General features: G+C 32.3%; 1 long non-coding RNA gene across 1 annotated transcript; it reads left to right on the top strand.

Annotated features, from left to right (window-relative positions):
* The first annotated feature begins 211 nt into the window (after positions 1-211).
* On the top strand, positions 212-8,550 carry LOC132734120 (uncharacterized). Its single transcript, XR_009626266.1, has 2 exons — positions 212-1,049; positions 8,227-8,550. It is a non-coding gene; the product is annotated as an uncharacterized LOC132734120 (long non-coding RNA).
* Positions 8,551-8,645: the final 95 nt, after the last annotated feature.

Genomic DNA, 8,645 nt, shown 5'->3' with positions numbered 1-8,645 from the left:
GCGATGGTACGATGGTGAAATCGCGATGGTGAAAAAGCGACGAACCATCGCGTTCTCACCATCGTACCATCGTGTTTACACCATTGTACCATCGTGCCATCGCGTTTTCACCATCGTACCATCGTGCACCGCGGGTACAGACTAACTAAAAAGTCACAATTGTCCAAACGGAACACCGTACACTTCAGTTTATCGCTGTAGGAACACATTAAAGTTACATTAAATAAATATGTAAAAAATATTTTGCAGTCGGCCTAAAAATCAAACATTCTACAGTTTCATTAACCTGTTTAATAGTTTTGTTGTAAATCTCATCAAATATTGTTCATAAATTCGGATTTTAAACGGGAAACCCAACGGTAACACTAAAGTTCGTATACGAATTTTAACATGCAAATGAAGACTATAATGAACTCGTGTATGCGCTACGTCACAATTTTATAGTTGCTATCCGGAACACAGCAAATGTGATATTTTCTTGTGCAAACTCACTTTAACCGTTTAAGCTTCACGGTGCACTAAACCTGGGGTTCAGTAAAAGTAATCATCTCGTAAAAAGATTAAATTTGTATGAAAACATCCGTTATAATGCGGAAATATACCGTTAAATTAGGACTGCCACTTATAGTCATGTTTGTTGATTTAATATTGATGTACGGATGATCCGAAGGCGGAGTTTCTCATGCAAACAGAAATTGTAATTCCCATTTCGCCACAATGAGGTTACCTATTTTTATGCTAATAAAACTAATTTTGGTTGTTTGGACACCAAAATAAGACGTGGAGTCGATATAAAACCCAATTTATTAATGAAATGTCGCTATTTAGTTTTTTATGAAATTTATTAAATGTAACTTTAACTCTTTGTAAAGAAAAATTATCTACAGTGAAACTGTATGATTATTCTGACAGTAAAGGTTTATATTCCTTATAACTAGACCTATTTCTTTACACACCTGTTTTCAACTTGGCTCATTAACATTCAATTTGGGAAAGATTGAAATATTTAAAAGATTGGACAATGCCTTCAATGAAAGAATTCAATGAGGGTAAGTGTATATATAACAATTATTATTTCAACCAGCTTTATTTTTTACTTTTCTGTGATTATGATTGATTTCAGTATAATTTTGTTCATTTTTCATTTATATTAGCTGAAATTTTATAAATTATTTAATCTAAAGTGAAAATATTTTGGAAATGATGGACCTACATTTACAGTTGCTGTTTCATATTTCACAAAAATAATTCAACGACATTTATAAGTTAAACTGTTCAATGTATAAATTATTTAATCTTAGGGGAACATTTATGTAAATGATGGAAGACCTACTTTTACAGTTGTTGCTTCATATTTTACAAAAATAATTCGACGACATTTATAAGTCAAACTGTTCAATGTATAAATTATTTAATTTAAGGGGAAAATTTATGTAAATGAATACTTACTTTAAAAGTTTCTGTTTCACATTTTCATTTTTGTAAAATGTTGAAAATAATTACAACTGTACAAATAATCAGCAAGTACAATAGAATTTAATATTAGAATTTAAAGTAAAAATTGTATACAGAAGGTACACTCACTCATGTGTTATAATTGAACTGGTAATCATGCATTTTTACCAAATCATCGTAATTTAAATAACAAAAATATATAATCGATTATTGTTTGTCAATATTAGTTTTCGGGATGATGTTTGCTTGTTTTCGTAATTCATAACGATTTACCCATTAATTTTTAATCACAATACTTTCATTTTCATTTGCCGATAGCCCAGTGGTAAGTAGGATAGTATTGCAATCGCGAGGGTGCAGGGTCGAATCCTGTTACATTTCCATCACTACCGGTATTTTTTTTTATTTGCATGCAGCATTAGTGGAGAAATCATTTGATTATTTACGGGTTTATTTATTTAATATATGTATCTATTTATTTCTAAACTTTGATATACATGCCTATGTAATTCTTCATAATTTCAATATGTAATGTCGTACAATGGTTGACTTGCACAAACATAGTAAACAAGTAAAAATGTATTATGATGAAAACAAGTTAAATGTTGATGCTGCACAAAACAAAGACGCCGCAAAATGATGTGAACAGTCACAGGTAATGTACAAAATCAGCAAATTGCTCTCTGCAGTTGAATATCCGAAGCAGTAATCAATTTTTTGGTATGTGCTGCTTGTTTAATAAATGAAGACGAAAACAAACTTGAGAACAAAAGTGTGTTCCGGTGCCGGGAATCGAACCCGGGCCGCCGGGGTCTACAACCCTGATTCAGTATATACAGTATAGAAATAATGCATGCTAAAATAACCTAAGAAAATTAAGTTTGTAACATGTTTCATAACTTAAACTAAAATTTAATAACAACAAAAATACGTTTTTATTACATTATATCAATTTCGTAGACCCGATCTTAGTTCCGCTTTACACGGCCATTTGAGGTATTTTCTTACGTATGTATTTCGGCTCAAACTGCACTTTTTTTTAGATATTCTGAAATTTTGATTTGCTGCAAAATCATTCAAAGAATGCATAAATTTAGATTAACATAATCATTTAAACAGATAAATGCGCTATTTCAAAAATAAATCTTATTTTCGTAACCGCGAACTTGTTTTCGCTAAATAGCTTATTTTCGGTATCCAGCACGTGTGGTTTAAACACCTAAAAGGGTATTAGGGTTAAAAAAAATACCAAAATCCACCTAGCATACAGTGTCAAGAAATACTCCCCGACTGACCGAGGCATAATTAAATGATTGAATACTAAATTTAAGATTTTCAATTCAACCCCTTTTTATTATTTTCAAAATGCATGTTTACACTTATCCGTGTTTGTTGTAAAACATATTCTATATATCGTCGATAGAATGACCACTAAATAAAGATTGAAATGCATTACGGTAATTGAAGGAATTACGCTGATTATACCCTAATTTCCTCAACCGCATCTTTTCGGCCCATTCGGAACGGCCTCGGCTATTATGTATTATAATAACCTCGGAAACAATACGGATTGAAAGTAGTTTCAGATGTAAACAGAAAAAGAGACAAGTTTGCTTCTTTAAAAAGAAGCATGCGAGAGGTCTTTTTGCTGCTGTAGACGATTTGTTTAATTCGAAAATATTTTGGGATATTTTTGCATAAACGACACAATGAATGGTTATAAATTACAATTATTTCACAAAATAGAATTTATTATATATATTGAATATAGTATCATAATGAAAGTTTGTTTTACACTTCATTTTTTAAATGTTTTGAATGATTATATGCCGGAGAAATGGACTTTTTTCTCAGTTCATTAGGGGTACTTTTTGATAGTATCAAAATAAAAGTTTCTAATAAAATCCAATAAGCACATTTTCGGTTAATGTTTTAGTAAGTATATGGACACATTTCCTATACATTTTCCGAAACGGGCATAAAGTTTGTTAATCAAGCAATTTTAAGTCCCAGATTAACATGAAAAAATGTTTATAACATTTGATTGGAATAAACAGTATATAAAGTTGCAAGCCTACAACCACAATATTTGAGGAAAATCTTGAGTAAAGTTTGTGCTATTTGCGCCAAAAACTCTCCGTTGCGTTATTTAGTCATACCGGCTTAAATGTTTAATGGAGCAGCACGATTTCGGTACACGGTTCACTCGGTCATATAATAGTGCATGTGATATTGTACCTGTAATTTTCACTGCTACTATTTAATGGAACATGAAATAGTAAAACGCTATTCAGAAAACAATACGGTTATCGATTTATACAATATAAAAGATTAAACGGAATGAAACATCCACGTAGCGCTAAGTAACGTAAATGATATTTTCCGATTTTTCTATGTACCGATTTGTTCACTTGGATGCTAATTTTCGTTTAATTTCAGTCGTATTTTGAAACGGAGCATGCGCAAAACAATTTTTGTAGACTGCTCCTAATGATTTTACGCTTTAAATAACATTCGTTCACTACAATCAGATACGCAAAAATGGATGCCGCCAGCAATCAGTCTTAACACTGTGGAGAGGTCTTCAATAATGTAAAACGAATGCATAAATTTGACATCCAAAAAGAAAAGTAAAGTCTGGCCCGGTACACTTATGATTAAAAATATGTCTGAAAACAATTTGTAATTTAAATATGCCCACTGAAGTACAATTTTAAACAAATCCCACTAAATTTTAACAGGTTGGTTTTCTGTACTTTCGGTTTCTACAACTATATATAGAAATAATGTATTGTTTGCTTTTAATTTTTTGTAGCTATGAATTCACTTATTTTAGGTTGACTTTTACAAAAAAAACACAACTTCCAGCATTAAATTACTATTTGTTAACATGATCATTTTCTTAGCGTAGGTTAGAACCGTTCTGTGTATTCATACTATTGTGTTCGAGGTCCTTATCCGAACACTGACGGAAAGGGCCGAGTAGTTGCGATTGCTTTTCGGCCCTTTCTGTTGATATTGATAATAGCCGAGGATATTCCGCTAGTAATTTCCTACTTTAGAATATAGACTGGCTCATTGGTACGTTATTTTATTGTTAGATTATAAAAAAAAGATAAAAATAAAAAGAATGTGATATTTAACCTTGGAAGTATCACTTTTGTTGAACGTTTATTTAATTCCATGAAGCTCGGGAACATGTTGATCACCAGAAAAGCTATTTTTATCCGAAAATCTGAGAACTGTGTAATTTTGTTAGAACAAAAAAAAAAATAAACAAAAACAAGATTAAAATTTTCCCCATTGCTGACTGAACAAATGCATATCTACTAGACGCCGCGTGCACACTTAGACTATTGAGGCAAATTGTGTGTTACTTACTTTAAGTTATACATAGAAATGTATACAGTGATGTCATACTTTAAAATTCGTAAGACCTTTTGGGAATCCGATAATTACAGACAAAAGGTCAATGAATATTCAAATGTCCCAGGTCAATGTTGACAAAGAATACATTAAATTTATAAACACTTATAAACCAGAAGTTCATGGGAGGCAACTGAGAGTCTTAAATCCTGTAAAATGTATGATAATTGTTAGGTAACCGTCAAAATTTATTTAAAAAAAATACATCTTGTTACTAGTAAAGTTCTGTCACTTGTTTGTTTCATTTAAACCTTTTTAATAAGTCAATCATTACCTCTTGTAATGTAAGCAATTATTTAAGGTATTGCTATCCTAATGCATTAGCTCCGCTTTGAAGAGTATTTAAATAGGCTAGAACTACTGTTAACTACATTGCAAATGAGGGCCGTGGGTTCAATCCCCAGAAGGGTCAACTTTTTTTTTCTTTCTTTTTTTCTTTTAACATTATTTATATATCTCTCATGACCCATTTGGAATGAAAAAAGTGTTTAATTTTGATTTTTTAATTTATATAGTTATTTATTGGATAAATTATGCTAAATCTAGTAATAAATGTGGTACCTGATATTTTCAAAGTGTAATAAAATCAAAACTAGACGGTAAAAGTATTTCATATTTTACAAGATCAACCAATATACTTCTTTAAAAATTTAGGGAAACTTTGAAAACAGGCACTCATTTGGGAAAATTTTAAGGATTTTTTAAATTAGGCTCCCTAAGTAGGAAAATGGTCAGACACGTGGTAAAAATGGGTGGGGTAGGGTAACATTTTTATACAGAATTCATAAATTTTAAGTAGACACCATAATTTTGCTTATGTGGATTTTTAGCTGAATGGTATTTTTTGTTTCTTACAAAAAATTAATGGGAAAACATTTTTCATTAGAATGTTATTGCATATTATTTAAAGGTTCCTCATTTCTAAAAAAAGGGCCCTAAAAACATCCTTGCTTGAGTTCCGAAAAGTGGCCATAACTTGATTTCCGTATGGTAAACTTTGATTAAATTTTGCATACAGGTGTACTTTAAGGTATATATCTGACCTATGATGTCATTTTTTAGTTCCTTATAGTGCCCATTAGGGTCGTAATACCTTAATATGAAATTGTATCATAGCTTGGGGACCTTTCTGTTGAAAATTTGTCAGAGTAAATCGTATACATATACATACACAGTGCATTAACTGGAGTACAGGTATTAGTTACCCTCACTCCAGAGCATGCCCATTGATTGGCTCATTTTTGCTGGGGTTTACTTATTGTGATGGAAGAGAAAGGGAAAGCGACAAAAATATCATATTCAGATGCTCGTTCATTGGTTACTTTTTCCCGGGGTTTCATATTGTGACAACAGGGAACGTGTTTTTATGTTTGACTATGATACAAAAGAGAAAGAACACCAAAACATTTGGCAATCTGATTAATAATCGGGGGCTACGCCCCCTCGTACAAATTAGATAGCCTCGTGTTTCGATGCTCTTTCTATTACTTAACGGCCTAGGGGCCAAGGATTATGAGACAGTAACTATCAATGATAATATACACACTGTAGCGTTACATCTAGGTTGTGCCATTGACAACACCACTATACTTCTCGCAAAAACTTAACTTCGGAACACTTTAACAAGTAAGTCATAGGATATTGATATCTTATTTAGGCAGAGCACAGCTAGGATGGACGTGAGGGTCTTACGGAATATATGCTAAATTTTTGTGTTACATGAGTGCTAATGCAATGTGATGTATCTTATGGTGTTATCATTGGATGTCCAGGCCCTATTCAAGCTGTCCTATCTTGTAGAAGAAAGACGAGCATATCCGTGTTATGGATTCATTGATAAAAATACCCTCGGATAGCCTTTGCTTTTCAATTCGACTCTAGCCTTATACATGACGTTTCTCGCTCTGCATGATTTGAATTTAACAATGATATCCCTGGGTTTGTTAGGCTTGCCAACTCTGTCATGACGAGACCTGCCAATGCCCTCTAGTAACAACATTTAATACTTTTCTTTCTAGATTCAACATCAGGAACACCACTGATTCGGTGTTTGTTAACTAACTGTAGAGTAAATTATTTTCAGCGTCTCTTTCTAAATTGTCTATGCGATCTTCCTGTCTATAACATGTTGTTGCATGTCATCATTTTCACTCTCCAGTTATTGAATTTTTTATTTCAAACCTGCTAGTACACCAGCAACGATAGCTTTCACCTGCTCATCAAGATTTACTAAATGTTTTTGTATTTCAGATCGTTAAAATTATTTTGCTATTGCAGTTATATCGACAGTTTGGAGAACTATGTTGGTTCTAATGGGGAAGTGAGGTCGCGTTACTTGTTGTCTTGTGCTGGTGTAGTACATCCATCTTTATTAACACGCATTGTCCCTAAACTTTAATTTTGTTAAGATAAGTGAGCAATAAAGTCAAGTTTTGAAATAGGGTTTCAAATACATGTCATATGTCTTATGACAACACCCGTATGTTGAATAATTTAAAGTAAATTTATCTATGGTGGAAGGTATGTAATGTAATTAATAATTATAATACAAACAATAAAACGTTGAAAGTAGACACTGACAAAATAACAAACCACGAAAGAATGGTATATATTGCTGTCGATTACAAGTGTGATATACATTATCTAAAGTAGCATTTTTATACTTCACAACATCAGGCGTCAAGTGCTGTGTGGCAGCTGTAAAAGGTTGCCCCGTACAGCTGTAAAAAGTTGCCCCGTACTTCACTTCAGTGTTGTTATATTTTTCTGGTCCTTCGGGATCATTGATGCCAGCACTATTAAGTGTTGAAAATTGAGTACCGCTCAAGCTGGTGCTAGGGGGCGTGAGGGATGTTGCACTTATTCATTATCCCTCATGTACAGACTCAATAAAACCAAGTCTGCAATTCTTATGTAATTTTGTTGTGATTAATGTTTCCGATTGATCACTTTGTTTCCAGATTTTTATTCAAATATCAGAAAATTAAATGGTCAATAACAAAATATAACTATTCATGACATAAATGTTAATGCTAAATCACTTAGAACTAAATCAACTTTTTCAAGTTATAATTTTATATAAGAATATTTAAATGATACATTACTACTTTTTTGTCAGTACATCAATACGATGATACAAACTTAATTTACTTAAGAACTGAAACGTTCATTCATGTCTTCAATATTGACATCATTTAAAAGGCCATTGCCCTTCAGAATGTTGCTGAAATACTTCTTGTGGCGTTCTAACCGGTAGGGGACTTTTGTAGTTTGCAATACATTTCTTGCTATATCTCTAATTAGGACCTCTTATTGTATTCGTACATGTGTGTTTTCTTTTTGCAGAGGCCGTGGCTGAATATGAGAAAAGACGTCTTCGAAACCAGGTAAATAAATGTGCTGACAATGTGTAAAATTCTTTCATTTTATTTTGGTTAAACGTGGAAAACAAACTTCAATATTCAATTTTTACAGACATAATACATTTCAGTCGGTAAGTCTTCCTAACATCACGCTTAAGTCAGAATTTGATCCTAATAATGTCTTCTTTTTTTCCTTTTTTTTGTAAATGTTTGGTAAAATAGTTTGCCAGCTATTATGTGCACATTCTGACTGATATTTTGCTATTCAGAGAATCACATTTGCAAGGTTGTTTTAACGTCTGAGAAATTTACTAGTTTTTTTTATTGGCAATAAGTCACAACTTGGGACTTACCATCATGCAGTGTGATACAGGCAAACCAACCCTCTTTCGATGAAAGTGT

The sequence above is a fragment of the Ruditapes philippinarum genome, unplaced genomic scaffold (genome assembly GCF_026571515.1).
Source record: "Ruditapes philippinarum isolate M1 unplaced genomic scaffold, ASM2657151v2 ctg17295_1_1_1_1, whole genome shotgun sequence".
NCBI classification, from domain to species: domain Eukaryota; kingdom Metazoa; phylum Mollusca; class Bivalvia; order Venerida; family Veneridae; genus Ruditapes; species Ruditapes philippinarum.
This window is presented reverse-complemented; position numbering and strand designations above follow the sequence as displayed.